Here is a 12,781-nt window from a genome sequence, read left to right on the forward strand (position 1 = left end):
CTTTTTATATCGACTGCATGTGGAAATGGCAATATTTTGGGTATACTGGAGTTAAATAAAATATATTATAAAAATAAATTCACTTGTTTCTCTTTTTTTTTTTTGAGACAGAGTCCCGCTCTGTTGCCCAGGCTGGAGTGCAGTGGCCGGATCCCAGCTCACTGCAAGCCCCGCCTCCCGGGTTTACGCCATTCTCCTGCCTCAGCCTCCTGAGTAGCTGGGACTACAGGCGCCCGCCACCTCGCCCGGCTAGTTTTTTTTGTATTTTTTAGTAGAGACGGGGTTTCACTGTGTTAGCCAGGATGGTCTCGATCTCCTGACCTCGTGATCCGCCCGTCTCAGCCTCCCAAAGTGCTGGGATTACAGGCTTGAGCCACCGCGCCCGGCCTGTTTCTCATTTTTTAAACGTGCTTGCAAGAAAACGTAAAAGCCTCCTTGTCATAAAGCTCCAGGTGCCCACCGGGGCCCTTCTAGGAGAAGCAAACAGGCCTGTGGCCACCGCTCCCCAATGGCAGGGGAAACCAGAAAACCTTCCACATGGGACAGGGTGGATACCCCGGAGCCCCCCGGGAGCAGCCCCCAGAAGCACGAGGGCACAGCAGGATGAGCTGACGCTGGCAAGATGACGATGCACAGCCGGGGCCCCTCGGGAGGGAGGCTCAGGCCTCCTCAGTGAACAGCAGCCTTGACTCACACACTGTGTCCACCAGCTTCAAAGGGAATTCCATGTGTTTACCATCTCAGTGACCATTTTTATTTAATTTTTTTGGGACAGGGTCTCACTGTTGCCCAGGCAGGAGTGCAGTGGAGCGATCACGGCTCATGGCAGCCTCAACCTCCCAGGCTCAAACGATCCTCCCACCTCAGCCTTCTGAGTAGCTGGGACCACCGCAGTACACACTGCACCCGGATAATTTTGGGGGGGTATTTTTTGTAGAGATGGGGTCTCACTATGTTGCCCAGACTAGTCTCAAACTCCTGAGCTTGGTGATCCTCCTGCCTCGACCTCCCTAAGTGCTGGGATTACAGGTGTGAGCCACTACACCCAGCCTCAGTGACTGTTTGACAACTTTGAGATATAATTCATACACCATAAAATTTACCCTAAAGTTACAACTCAGTGTTTTTAACATATTCACAGACATGAGTCACCATCACTACTATCCAACTCCAGATTTTTTTTTTTTTTTGAGACAGAGTCTCGCTCTGTCACCCAGGCTGGAGTGCAGTGGCACAATCTCGGCTCACTACAAGCTCCGTCTCCTGGGTTCCCATCATTCTCCTGTCTCAGCCTCCCAAGTAGCTGGGACTACAGGCACCTGCCACCGTGTCCGGCTAATTTTTTGTATTTTTAGTAGAGACGGGGTTTCACTGTGTTAGCCAGGATGATCTCGATCTCCTGACCTCGCGATCCACCTGCCTCGGCCTCCCAAAGTGCTGGGATTACAGACGTGAGCCACCGAGCCCGGCTTAGTTTTTTTTTTTTTGAGACAGGGTCTTGCTGTCACCTGCAGGGGAGTGCAGTGGTGCAATCCCAGCTCACCGTAACCTCCACCTCCTGGCTCAAGTGATTCTTGTGCCTAAGTCTCCTGAGTAGTTGGGACTACAGGCGCCCGCTACCACCCCCGGCTAAGTTTAGTATTTCTGGTTGAGACAGGGTCTTGCTACGTTTGGCCAGGCTGGTCTGGAACTCCTGACCTCAAGCAATCCACCTGTGTCAGCCCAGAACATTTTCACTGCCCCAAAGACAATGAACCACGTGCCCATCAACAGTTACTCCCTCCGCCCCTCCTCAGGCCCTGGCCATTTTCTGTCTCTGTGAATTTTTCTATTTTGGGCAGTTCCTATAAAGGAGACCATACAGGTTCTGTTCTCTGGCTGATTTCACTCCGCACGGTGTCTTCAAAGCTCATCCCTGCAGCAGCGTGTGCTGGAACTGCCTCTCCGTGGCTGAGTCCTGCCCCACCGTGTGCAGGGATCACGGGCTGTTTGTCCAGCAGACATTCGGGCTGCACCCCCTTGTCTGGCTGTTATAAACAGTGCTGCTGTGAACAGCTGTGTATGTGTTTCTGTGTGGAGTGTTCTCACTGATCTGGGGACACACATTCCTAGGACTGGAACTGCTGAGTCTCCTGGTATTTCTATGTTTAGCTTTTTGAGGAACTACCAGACTGTTTCCACAGTGGACGTACCATTTTATGCTTGCATCTATAATGCACGAGGATTCTAATTTCTCCACAGCCTCACCAACGCCTGTTGCTGTCTTTCATTTTTTTAAACTTACCAATTTAACTTAAGGATTGTTCCTTTCTTTAACAATTAAGATGACCAATTTAAAACACAAAAAGGAACTTCCTGGCCACGCACGGTGGCTCACGCCTGTAATCCCAGCACTTTGGGAGGCCGAGGGGGCAGATCACGAGGTCAGGAGATCAAGACCATCCTGGCTAACACGGTGAAACCCTGTTTCTACTATAAATACAAAAAAAAAATTAGCCAGGCACGGTGGCGGGCGCCTGTAGTCCCAGCTACTCGGGAGGCTGAGGCAGGAGAATGGCCTGAACCCGGGAGGCAGAGCTTGCAGTGAGCCGAGATCATGCCACTGCACTCCAGCCTGGGCGACAGAGTGAGACTCCGTCTCAAAAAAAAAAAAAAAGTGGCCGGGCGCGGTGGCTCAAGCCTGTAATCCCAGCACTTTGGGAGGCCGAGACGGGCGGATCACGAGGTCAGGAGATCGAGACCATCCTGGCTAACACGGTGAAACCCCGTCTCTATTAAGAAATACAAAAAACTAGCCGGGCGAGGTGGCGGGCGCCTGTAGTCCCAGCTACTCGGGAGGCTGAGGCCGGAGAATGGCGTAAACCCGGGAGGCGGAGCTTGCAGTGAGCCGAGATCATGCCACTGCACTCCAGCCTGGGCGACAGAGTGAGACTCCGTCTCAAAAAAAAAAAAAAAGTAACTTTCCAGGGATATTGTACAGGAGATGGAGAAGGAGGCCAGCAGGTGTAACAGGTGCGGGGCCCCACATCACCCCTCCCGGGGGGTGCCGGCATGTTTGTCCCCCGGGGGGTCCATGTAGGTAGCAGGGGTTGTTTGTATGTTTCTTTTTATGTTTTGTTTTTTTTTTGAGATGGAGTCTCGCTCTGTTACCCAGGCTGAGATGGAGTCTCACTTTGTCGCCCAAGCTGGAGTGCAGGGGGGTGATATCGGCTCACTGCAAGCTTCGCCTCCAGGGTTCAACCGATTGTCCGTCCTGCCTCAGCCTCTCAAGTAGCTGAGATTACAGGCCCGTGCCACCATGCCCAGCTAATTTTTGTATTTTTAGTAGAAATGGGGTTTCATCATGTTGGCCAGGATGGTCTTGAACTCCTGACCTCAAGCAATCCGCCCACCTCGGCTTCCCAAAGTGCTGGGATTACAGGCGTGAGCCATTGCACCTGGACGGTCGCAAGTTTTTTTGTTTTTGTTTTTGTTTTTGAGATGGAGTTTCGCTCTGTCGCCCAAGTTGGAGTACAGTGGTGCGATCTCAGCTCACTGCAACCTCCGCCTCCTGGGTTCAAACGATTCTCCTGCCTCAGCCTCCTGAGTGTCTGGGATTACAGGCATGCACCACCACACCTGGCTAAATTTTTGTAATTTCAGTAGAGACAGGGTTTCTCCATGTTCGCCAGGCTGGTCTCAAACTCCTGACCTCAGGTGATCCGCCCGCCTTGGCTTCCCAAAGTGCTGGGATTACAGGCAGGAGCCACTGCTCCTGCCCAGGCTGCGGTTTTGAAGGACACCTTTCCTGTTCACCGTGTTGGTTTTAGCCCTGAGTCAAGCTTCTCTCTGCCCCCCACCTCCCTCGCAGCTCACTGCCCGCAACACACAGGTGTACCATGGGACAGCTGTGAGGACGGGCCAGGTGGCCCTGTGGGCTCTGGGGAATCCTTTCTGGGAGGTGCCAGCAGCACACGTTGGGGTCACCCTTGCAGACGGGGTGGGGCCAACAGGCCCCCATCAAGGATGGGCTTTCCCAAGGACCCCAGTTCTGATCACACAGGTAGAATCTGATGAATGATAAACAGCATTTTAAAACCATGTTTTATAAAAATACTTAATGCCATGGGAAAGGTTTCACAGAGCAGTATAAAGTTGCGTTACCCTAAGGCAACCACGCTGCACACTGCAAGGCTCCTTCCCAGAACCCGGGAGACGCACCTGTGAGGGTCTGGCTACTCTGCCGATGGCGCCTCCGTGCTTTGCTCTGTTTTGTATTGTCTGAATACTACACAATGTACACACCCTGGTTTGTATTCATGAAAGAAGAAAAAACCATTAATGATATTTTTGAAGGTTAAAACCAGGATGGGATCTTAGCTTTAGCACCTCCAGGCCTCACCCACGGTGACACGGCCTCTGCCTGCCGCCGGCCACTGCCAGCCACACGTCGGCCCCACAGCCCGGGCTTTCGCTCTCTTCGGCAGTGCCTGAGGGCCAAGAATTCTGCGGTGGCCGGCTGGGTGGACCCTCTACCAGGGCGAGGGCACTGAATTCTGTGGCTGGCTGGGTGGCCACTGGGTGGCCTGAATTCGGTGGCCGGCTGGGTGGACCCTCTACCAGGGCGAGGGCACTGAATTCTGTGGCTGGCTGGGTGGCCACTCCACCAGGGCGAGGGCACTGAATTCTGTGGCTGGCTGGGTGGCCACTCCACCAGGGCGAGGGCACTGAATTCTGTGGCTGGGTAGGTGGCTGCTCCACCAGGACTGCACTGCACTCAGTCCTCGGCAGCCCAAGGTCCCCAGAGCGAGGGACCCACAGAGACAATGGGGCAGCCTCAGGGCCTTCATGACCTATCTCCAAGTCACACAGCCTCTGCCACCTTCCCATCAGGCCGGCACCCCAGGTCGGGCTCACATTCCACCACAGCTTCTGCACAGTCCAGGAGGGACCGCCGGCAGTCCATCGGCTCACGTCCCAGGTCTCCACCAGAAACATCCGGCCAGCCCAGCTGATCCCCGGGCAGGCGTCCGTACCCTCAGAGGCCCAGCTGCTGCTTCCCCAAAGTCCTTTCCACCCAGGACCCTAACACGTGCTGGGAAACGCCACACGGCTCAGAGCACCATCCTGCACCACACCAGGCAGCCACCCTCTATGGAGGATGGGGACGCGACACAGCCAGGTCACACCGAGGCGGCACCAGGTTCCAGGACCTCGTTCTACACCGCCCGTGACACAAGGACCAACACCCAGGGTCGGTCCCGCAGCCCAGCCTGGGGCTGTCGCGAGCTCGCGAGGGTGCTCACGGAGGCTCCCCGGGCAGGAGCCGCTCCCACCTGGAGCAGAAGGGAGCAGGCCCTCCCCGGGCTGGGCTCGGGGCTGATGACGGTGCCGCCGTCCACAAGTCAGGAGGCCAGGAAGCCCCGACACCTCCCGGTTTCCCGACAGCCGCGGCCAGAACACGCCCAACTCCACAGGAGGGTCTGACCAAGGGGACCCCACCTTAGGCTTTCCTAGGCGGAGGCGGCGAGGGCAGGGGAGGGCGACCCTTGTGAGGCCCGAGCTCCCGGGCGAAGCCGGGCCCGCGGTGAGGGCTTTCGTCCCCGGGGAGGCGCGCCCACCTGACGCCGGGGAAGAAGTCAGCAGGGCGGTGGGAGACACACGGGTCTGACTCGAACAGAGGATACGGCCGGGGACTCAGGCGGGCGCAGGCACGGGGGTGGCCAGTTCCCACGGTTTGCCGTGAACATGGTAACCTGGGGGCGGTGAGCACAGCACACCCCGGCGGCGCCCAGGCTGCCAGGAAGCGAGCGCGCCCGCAGAGGGGCCGGACGGGTCCCCGGGTGAGGCCGAACCCGACCGCCGGTTCCGCGGCATGGAGGCCCCTGCGGACCGCATCTGCGTGGAGCGAACGGCGCGAGGGGCCGGAGGCGGCGCGGCCACACCCCACAGCCCACCCGTTCCCCGGAAAGTCGAACACAGTGACCACGGGCCCTGGCAGTTCCCCTCCCGGGCAGAGACCACGGGGACCAGCAACGCGCGTCCGCACGAACGCTCGCGCACAAACGACTCCAGCTGCGCCGCGCGTGGCGGTCACGGAGAAAGAACCGCCGAGCGGAGGAGGAGGCGCGCGGCCACCACGCGGCGGAGCAGCTTCCGCCATGAAACGAACAGGAGGTCGGCGCAGGCGACATCAGCGACACCACGTGTGCGCCCCGGGCACACTGGCCACCACCGCGGCTGGGCCCTTCCCGCCTCCTTCAAGCGCAGGCCGTGCAGCGGGCGTCTCCTGCCCAGGGCGCCTGCAGCGGAGGCCGGGCAGTCAGGCGGGGAGGAAAGGACAGAGCCGGGGGATCTGAGGAGCCCGTGGGTGAGGGGCTGGCAGGGCAGGAGGGCGTGAGCTGCAAGGACTGGGGTGGGACCACGGAGGGGATGGCTGAACCTCGGGGACACAGGGTCACTGGGAGGCCGAGGACCCCCGGGGCTGGCAGGATGTCTGTGCCCTGGGTGATGCCACTTCTCCTGTTAATCTCCTTTTGTTGCCGGGCGCAGTGGCTCACACCTGTAATCCCACTATTCTGGGAGGCCGTGGCGGGTGGATCACCTGAGGTCAGGAGTTCGAGATCAGCCTGGCCAACATGGTGAAACCCCATCTCTACTAAAAATACAAAAATTAGCCAGGCATGGTGGCATCCACCTGTAATCTCAGCTAACTTGGGAGGCTGAGGCAGGAGAATCGCTTGAACCCGGGAAGCGAAGGTTGCAGTGAGCCGAGACTGTGCCACTGCACTCCAGCCTGGGCGACAAGAGTGAGACTCCATCTCAAAAAACAAACAAACAAACAAACAAACAAACAAACGTCTGAGTCATTTCTAAGTACAACATTGAAACATTAATTACTAAGCATAAGTTTAAGCTTATATACTTTAGTATCTTATTTTTATATGGTATAGGAAAGCTAAATATAGTTAGATCTGTTAATAAAAAAATTTAGGAAATGTACCTCTGTAAAACATTATGAAATGGTTTTCATCTACAAATACAGTTCAAAATTACTCCCTAAGGCCGGGCGCGGTGGCTCAAGCCTGTAATCCCAGCACTTTGGGAGGCCGAGACGGGCGGATCACGAGGTCAGGAGATCGAGACCATCCTGGCTAACACAGTGAAACCCCGTCTCTACTAAAAAATACAAAAAATTAGCCGGGCGAGGTGGCGGGCGCCTGTAGTCCCAGCTACTCAGGAGGCTGAGGCAGGAGAATGGCGTAAACCCGGGAGGCGGAGCTTGCAGTGAGCTGAGATCCGGCCACTGCACTCCAGCCTGGGTGACAGAGCGAGACTCCGCCTCAAAAAAAAAAAAAAAAAAAAAAATTACTCCCTAAGTTTCTGACTGAAAATTAGGGTCACTAAGTTAACACCGTAATTAATATATGTAAATGAAACTACTAAATATAAGAGAATCAATTCTGTATGTGAGATGGATGGATAAGAAAAGTAGAGTTTGTTTTTCTTTTGAACATTTCATGTAGTATTAATAAGATTGTAAAATATTTTTATCTTTTGAGTAAACAGGAAAAAAAAAGAGGGGAAAGGGAGAGACATTGTGTTTGCTTCATGCTGTCTTTATTAGGTCTGTCGATCGCTTGGGAAACTAAGTCTCCTCTCTATCATAGTAAAGGTTTTTGCTTTGGGAAATCTCTGAATTACCAATTTGATTAATGAATGGCTTAGTTTACAGTGACCTGTGATCCTATTTTGAAATTGTTTTAAGCCTTTGATATTTGACATACTTCCCAAAATCAAATTTTTTTTTTTTTTTTTGAGACGGAGTCTCGCTCTGTCTCCCTGGCTGGAGTGCAGTGGCCGGATCTCAGCTCACTGCAAGCTCCGCCTCCCGGGTTCACGCCATTCTCCTGCCTCCTGAGTAGCTGGGACTACAGGCGCCCACCACCTCGCCCGGCTAATTTTTTGTATTTTTAGTAGAGAAGGGGTTTCACTGTGTTAGCCAGGATGGTCTCGATCTCCTGACCTCGTGATCCGCCCGTCTCGGCCTCCCAAAGTGCTGGGATTACAGGCTTGAGCCACCGCGCCCAGCCAAAAATCAAATTTCTTTTTTTTTTTTTTTTTTTTTTTTTTTGAGAGGGAGTCTCGCTCTGTCCCCAGGCTGGAAATTTCAAGTCCTAAAATTAAGGGCCATTTTTACAGGCGCCCGCCACCTCACCGGCTACTTTTTTGTATTTTTTAGTTTGACCTGAACTACCTTGGACATAACAAACTAAAATTAAGGGTTTTTTGACCTGAACTAACTTGGACATAACAAACAGGAACCTCGAGAAGTCCAAGGGAGATGTATGTATGAGGCTTATCTGGTATGTTAAAATCATACAGGAAGCATCATCAAATGTGGAATGCTGTTTGAGTTATATTTGTATAAATGTATTATTAACATATGTTCCAAAATTGTATGAGATTCCTAAAAATTCTGACATGTCTTGGTATGTTATCAGTCGTGATTATATGTTCAATTGTTTTAACCACAGAAGGAACCAAATTCCCTGTCAATCGCATCTTCACCCATGGCTACTCTAAGTCTTTTGTTATCCACAGAAAATTACTGTTTTACTTTCTTCTCAAAATGCAATTTAAGGCTGGGCATGGTGGCTCACGCCTGTAATCCCAACACTTAGGGAGGCTGAGGCGGGTGGATCACTTGAGGTCAGGAGTTCGAAACCAGCAAGGCCAGCGTGGTAAAACTCCCTCTCTATTAAAAATACAAAATTAGCTGGGTATGGTGGCACATGCCTGTAATTCCAGCTACTTGGGAGGCTGAGGCAGGAGAACTGCTCGAACCTGGGAGGCAGAGGTTGCAGTAACCCCGAGATTGTGCCACTGCACTCCAGCCTGGGCAACAGAGCAAGACTCCGTCTCGAAATAAATAAATAAATAAATAAATAAATAAAATAAGCTACAGTCTAAAATGTGCATTTTCTTCAAGGAACTTCATGGAAAGGACACTGACAAGTATACAGACTTCTGATAACTTGGGAGATCATACCAATGGACCACGTAAAAATGTCCAGGACTCTTATTAAAAAGCCGATGCTTTCATGAGGATTGCTAACCCAACATCATACAGAAGAAAGCGGCTGGGCGCGGTGGCTCACGCTTGTAATCCAAGCACTGTGGGAGGCCAAAGCAGGTGGATCATGAGGTCAGGAGATCGAGACCATCCTGGCCTGGCTAACACGGTGAAACCCTGTCTCTACTAAAAATACAAAAAATTAGTCTGGCGTGATGGCGGCGCCTGTAGTCCCAGCTACTTGGGAGGCAGAGACAGGAGAATGGCGTGAACCCAGGAGGTGGCGCTTGCAGTGAGCTGAGGTCGCGCCGCTGCACTCCAGCCTGGGTGACAGAGCGAGACTCCGTCTCAAAAAAAAGCAAATTACATAGAACGGAACTGAGAGAGATCTGAAATGCTTTTTGTGACTTTTTGTTGTTGTTGAAACCTAGCTGACTCTTTTTATATTTTGTTTTCCAGAGTCAAAAATCCTTTTTCTGTTTGAGTGAGCTATTTATAGCTATAGCAATTGGGTGACATACACTTTTGTGAGCAAAACTGAAACATTTGTCTTTTTCTCTGATTTCTCAAAAATCTGGAAGTGATTCATGAGTATTCTTATTTTATGGCAATGTAGTTATTTGCATGAGTTCAGTAAGAATCTGTTTTCCTTGTAACAGGACAAAATTGGAGACCCTGGTTATTCTACCAAGGCTTGGACTGGGATGACGTATTTTCGGATATGACCAGACTGCTTTGAGGAATCGAGGTGCACTTTACAGAGCCAATAAAAAGCCCCTTGGGATGACTGGACTGGTGCCCTGTTTACATAGTTCCCTTACAAGGTTCTTGGCCTTGAGGTAAGTAAAGAATGTCACTTTCTGACAGATGCAGGAACTTCAAGATAGTTTGGGACCTGGAAGACATTCACCCCCTAATTCATACAGGTATTATTTTATTTATTTTTTTTGAGACGGAGTCTCGCTCTGTGGGCCAGGCTGGAGTGCAGTGGTGAGATCTCGGCTCACTGCAAGCTCCGCCTCCCGGGTTCGCCATTCTCCACCTCAGCCTCTGGAGTAGCTGGGACAGGCGCCCGCTACCACGCCTGGCTAATATTTTGTATTTTTTTTTAGTAGAGACGGGGTTTCACCGTGTTAGCCAGGATGCTCTGGATCTCCTGACCTCGTGATCCGCCCACCTCGGCCTCCCAAAGTGCTGGGATTACAGGCGTGAGCCACCGTGCCCACCCCTCAAGTGGCTTTTAAAGGTCTAATCTGACCCTTTTGTAGTTCATAAGCATGATGATTGCCTCATGTGTAGGGTATGTCTCCCTCAAACCCTGTTATGATGTCAGCACATTACCTGTCTGACATGGGGAAAAAAAGTCTAATCTGAAATTCCTTACCGCAAAGTTCCAGCCAATTTAAAAAGGAGCCTGTATGGCCAGTCACCACTGTTGTTGTACTTTAGGCAAATAATCAGGCCAAATATAATCCTAAAATTTATTTTACAAGTAAATTGGTCTTACCAAGATTTATCTTTGGTAGAAATGGGGAAGTAGAGAAAAATTATGTTTCAGAGAAAAACTATAGCATACCTATTACTGGATTCTATCCCTGACCATTGTATTTTTTATTTTCCTATAATCTGGACTAAATCCTGAACAATCTTCTGGCTACAAGTCTCTAAAGAAGAACCTAGGCCGGGCGCGGTGGCTCACGCCTGTAATCCCAGCACTTTGGGAGGCCGAGGCGGGCAGATCACAAGGTCAGGAGATCGAGACCACAGTGAAACCCCGTCTCTACTAAAAATACAAAAAATTAGCCGGGCGAGGTGGCGGGCGCCTGTAGTCCCAGCTACTCGGGAGGCTGAGGCAGGAGAATGGCGTGGACCCGGGAGGCGGAGCTTGCAGTGAGCCGAGATTGCGCCACTGCACTCCAGCCTGGGCAACAGAGCGAGACTCCGTCTCAAAAAAAAAAAAAAAAAAAAGAAGAACCTGGCTGGGTACAGTGTTCACACCTATAATCCCAGCACTTTGGGAGGCCCAGATGAGAGGATCGCTTGGGCTCAGGAGTTCGAGACTAGCCTGGGCAAGGTGGCAAGACCTAGTCTCCACCAAAAAAATTTAAAAATTAGCCGGTCCTGGTGGCAAACACCTGTATTCCCAGGTACTTGGGAGGCTGAGACAAGAGGACCCTTTAAGCCCAAGAGCTCAAGGCTGCTATGAGTGGGGATTGTGCCTCTGCACTCCAGCGTGGGCGACAAAGCAAGACCCCATCGCTAAATAATAAATAAAGAAGAACATGGATTTTAGTTTCTTCATGTTTTTAGTTGTCTCCCTAATGGAATAGGTATCTTTCTTTCATCTAGCATATAAATTGGTTATAGTCCTATGTGTTACTTCTGAGAAAACTAAAATTAATGGTGTTTCTAAAAACTAGAGATGATTCAACAGGTGATAGCAGCTGTATAAGTTAATGACTTCACTGAGGCCTCATGTTTGCCACCCTGTGATGCCATTCCAATTCAGTTTGTGATGTTCTTAAAAAAAAGGACTATGTGGGAATGAGCCTTCCCAGCAAGAGGGGACACTCTGACCCTCGGATTTTGATAATCAATGCTTTCAAGAAGAAATATTTTGATCAAAAGGGGGGCAAATGAGAAAGAAAAAAATCATTTATCTGAGGAATGCAAAGCCCTTTTAAACTTCTGGCCCAGAAAGCCTGATGTTAAGTACCAGAAAGCATTTCAAATGAAATCGCAGTCCCTCACTACCCCTTGAGCCAAGTAACTTCCCACTGGTAATACCCAGCCGTGGCCAATCGCGAACCAATGCCATTTCTACAAGCCAGTGAGCTCCAAACCACCTGCTCTCCCACGGGCTCTCTTTTCTTTAAAAACCTGAGCCTCTGTCTTGTTCTCCGGTGCACCTGGTGACCCAGGCCGCCCTCGACCTCTGTGCCTGAATAAACCCACCGGGCACCACATTCTGACCCTTTTCATTAGTTTAGGTTCACAACTAATACAGGACTCAGCGCCGGTGGGCAGGAAGCCAGGGCCCCTGCAGGGAGGCGCCCGTCCCTTCTCCCGGGGAGGGCAGGGCTGGGCGCGCGTCCCACCGGGAGCGCCGCCTCCTCGGCGACGGAGCGAAGGGCCTCCGGGTCCCGTGACGTCCGCGCTCGGAAGGCGCGGAGGAGGGCAGGCCCCGCGGGACAGGGCGGCGGGATCGGCTCAGCGTCCCGCGGCGTCCGGCTGCCCGGCGGCCTCCGGAGCGGGGCCCTGCAGGAGAACGCGCTTTCCCCGCCCCATCGGGGCCTCAGTTTGCCCACCCCGGGAGAGCCGGCGGCCCGCCCCCGGCTCACTCTTAGCTGCGGCCCTCACCTCAGGACGCGCGCACTGGGCCCGGCCCCGCTCTGCCCTCCGCGCCCAGGCCGCCCACCTGGCCCGCGCGGCCCGGGGTCGCTCACCTGCAGGGCCGGGGCCGCCCCACACCGTCCACGCCCGGCGCGGAACCTTGGCCCTACCGCAGCGGCTGGCCCGGAGGGCTTTATCCGGCGCACCGAGGCCAGCGCGGGAGGGGCTGGGAAGCCGGGCGCACAAAGCTCCAGGCGGAAGTCCGGCCGGGGCGGGGCCTGAACGGGAGGTGGGCGTGGTCGTCTCAGGCGGGGGCGTGGTCAGGAGGTCCCGGGCGGGGCGGGGCCCTATCGGGGAGGAGCGGGCGCCTGCCGCCAGGGGGCGCCGTGGGGC

General features: G+C 53.2%; 3 protein-coding genes and 1 pseudogene across 8 annotated transcripts in view; 3 read left to right on the forward strand and 1 right to left on the reverse strand.

Annotated features, from left to right (window-relative positions):
- The window catches only part of EXD3 (exonuclease 3'-5' domain containing 3), a 119,503-nt gene extending 106,857 nt beyond the window's left edge, over positions 1-12,646 (reverse strand). For all 3 annotated transcript variants that reach the window (XM_050759836.1, XM_050759840.1, XM_050759837.1), the window contains exon 1: positions 12,502-12,646. The gene's annotated coding sequence lies outside the window, so the exon portion shown is untranslated. The remainder of the gene's footprint in view (positions 1-12,501) is intronic.
- The window catches only part of MRPL41 (mitochondrial ribosomal protein L41), a 232,279-nt gene that overhangs the window by 96,268 nt on the left and 123,230 nt on the right, over positions 1-12,781 (forward strand). The window contains exon 1 of one of the 3 annotated variants that reach the window (XM_050760440.1): positions 11,685-11,688. The exons of the other annotated variants lie outside the window; for them this stretch is intronic. The gene's annotated coding sequence lies outside the window, so the exon portion shown is untranslated. Of the gene's footprint in view, positions 1-11,684; positions 11,689-12,781 lie in introns of those variants that run through there. 3 annotated transcript variants of the gene reach the window in all.
- Positions 1-12,781, forward strand: part of LOC126937122 (40S ribosomal protein S17-like) — a 136,853-nt gene that overhangs the window by 75,991 nt on the left and 48,081 nt on the right. The window lies entirely within an intron of this gene.
- Positions 10,312-10,406, forward strand: LOC126938196 (uncharacterized; annotated as a pseudogene).

This window comes from Macaca thibetana, chromosome 15 (genome assembly GCF_024542745.1).
Source record: "Macaca thibetana thibetana isolate TM-01 chromosome 15, ASM2454274v1, whole genome shotgun sequence".
Classification (NCBI taxonomy): Eukaryota; Metazoa; Chordata; class Mammalia; order Primates; family Cercopithecidae; genus Macaca; species Macaca thibetana.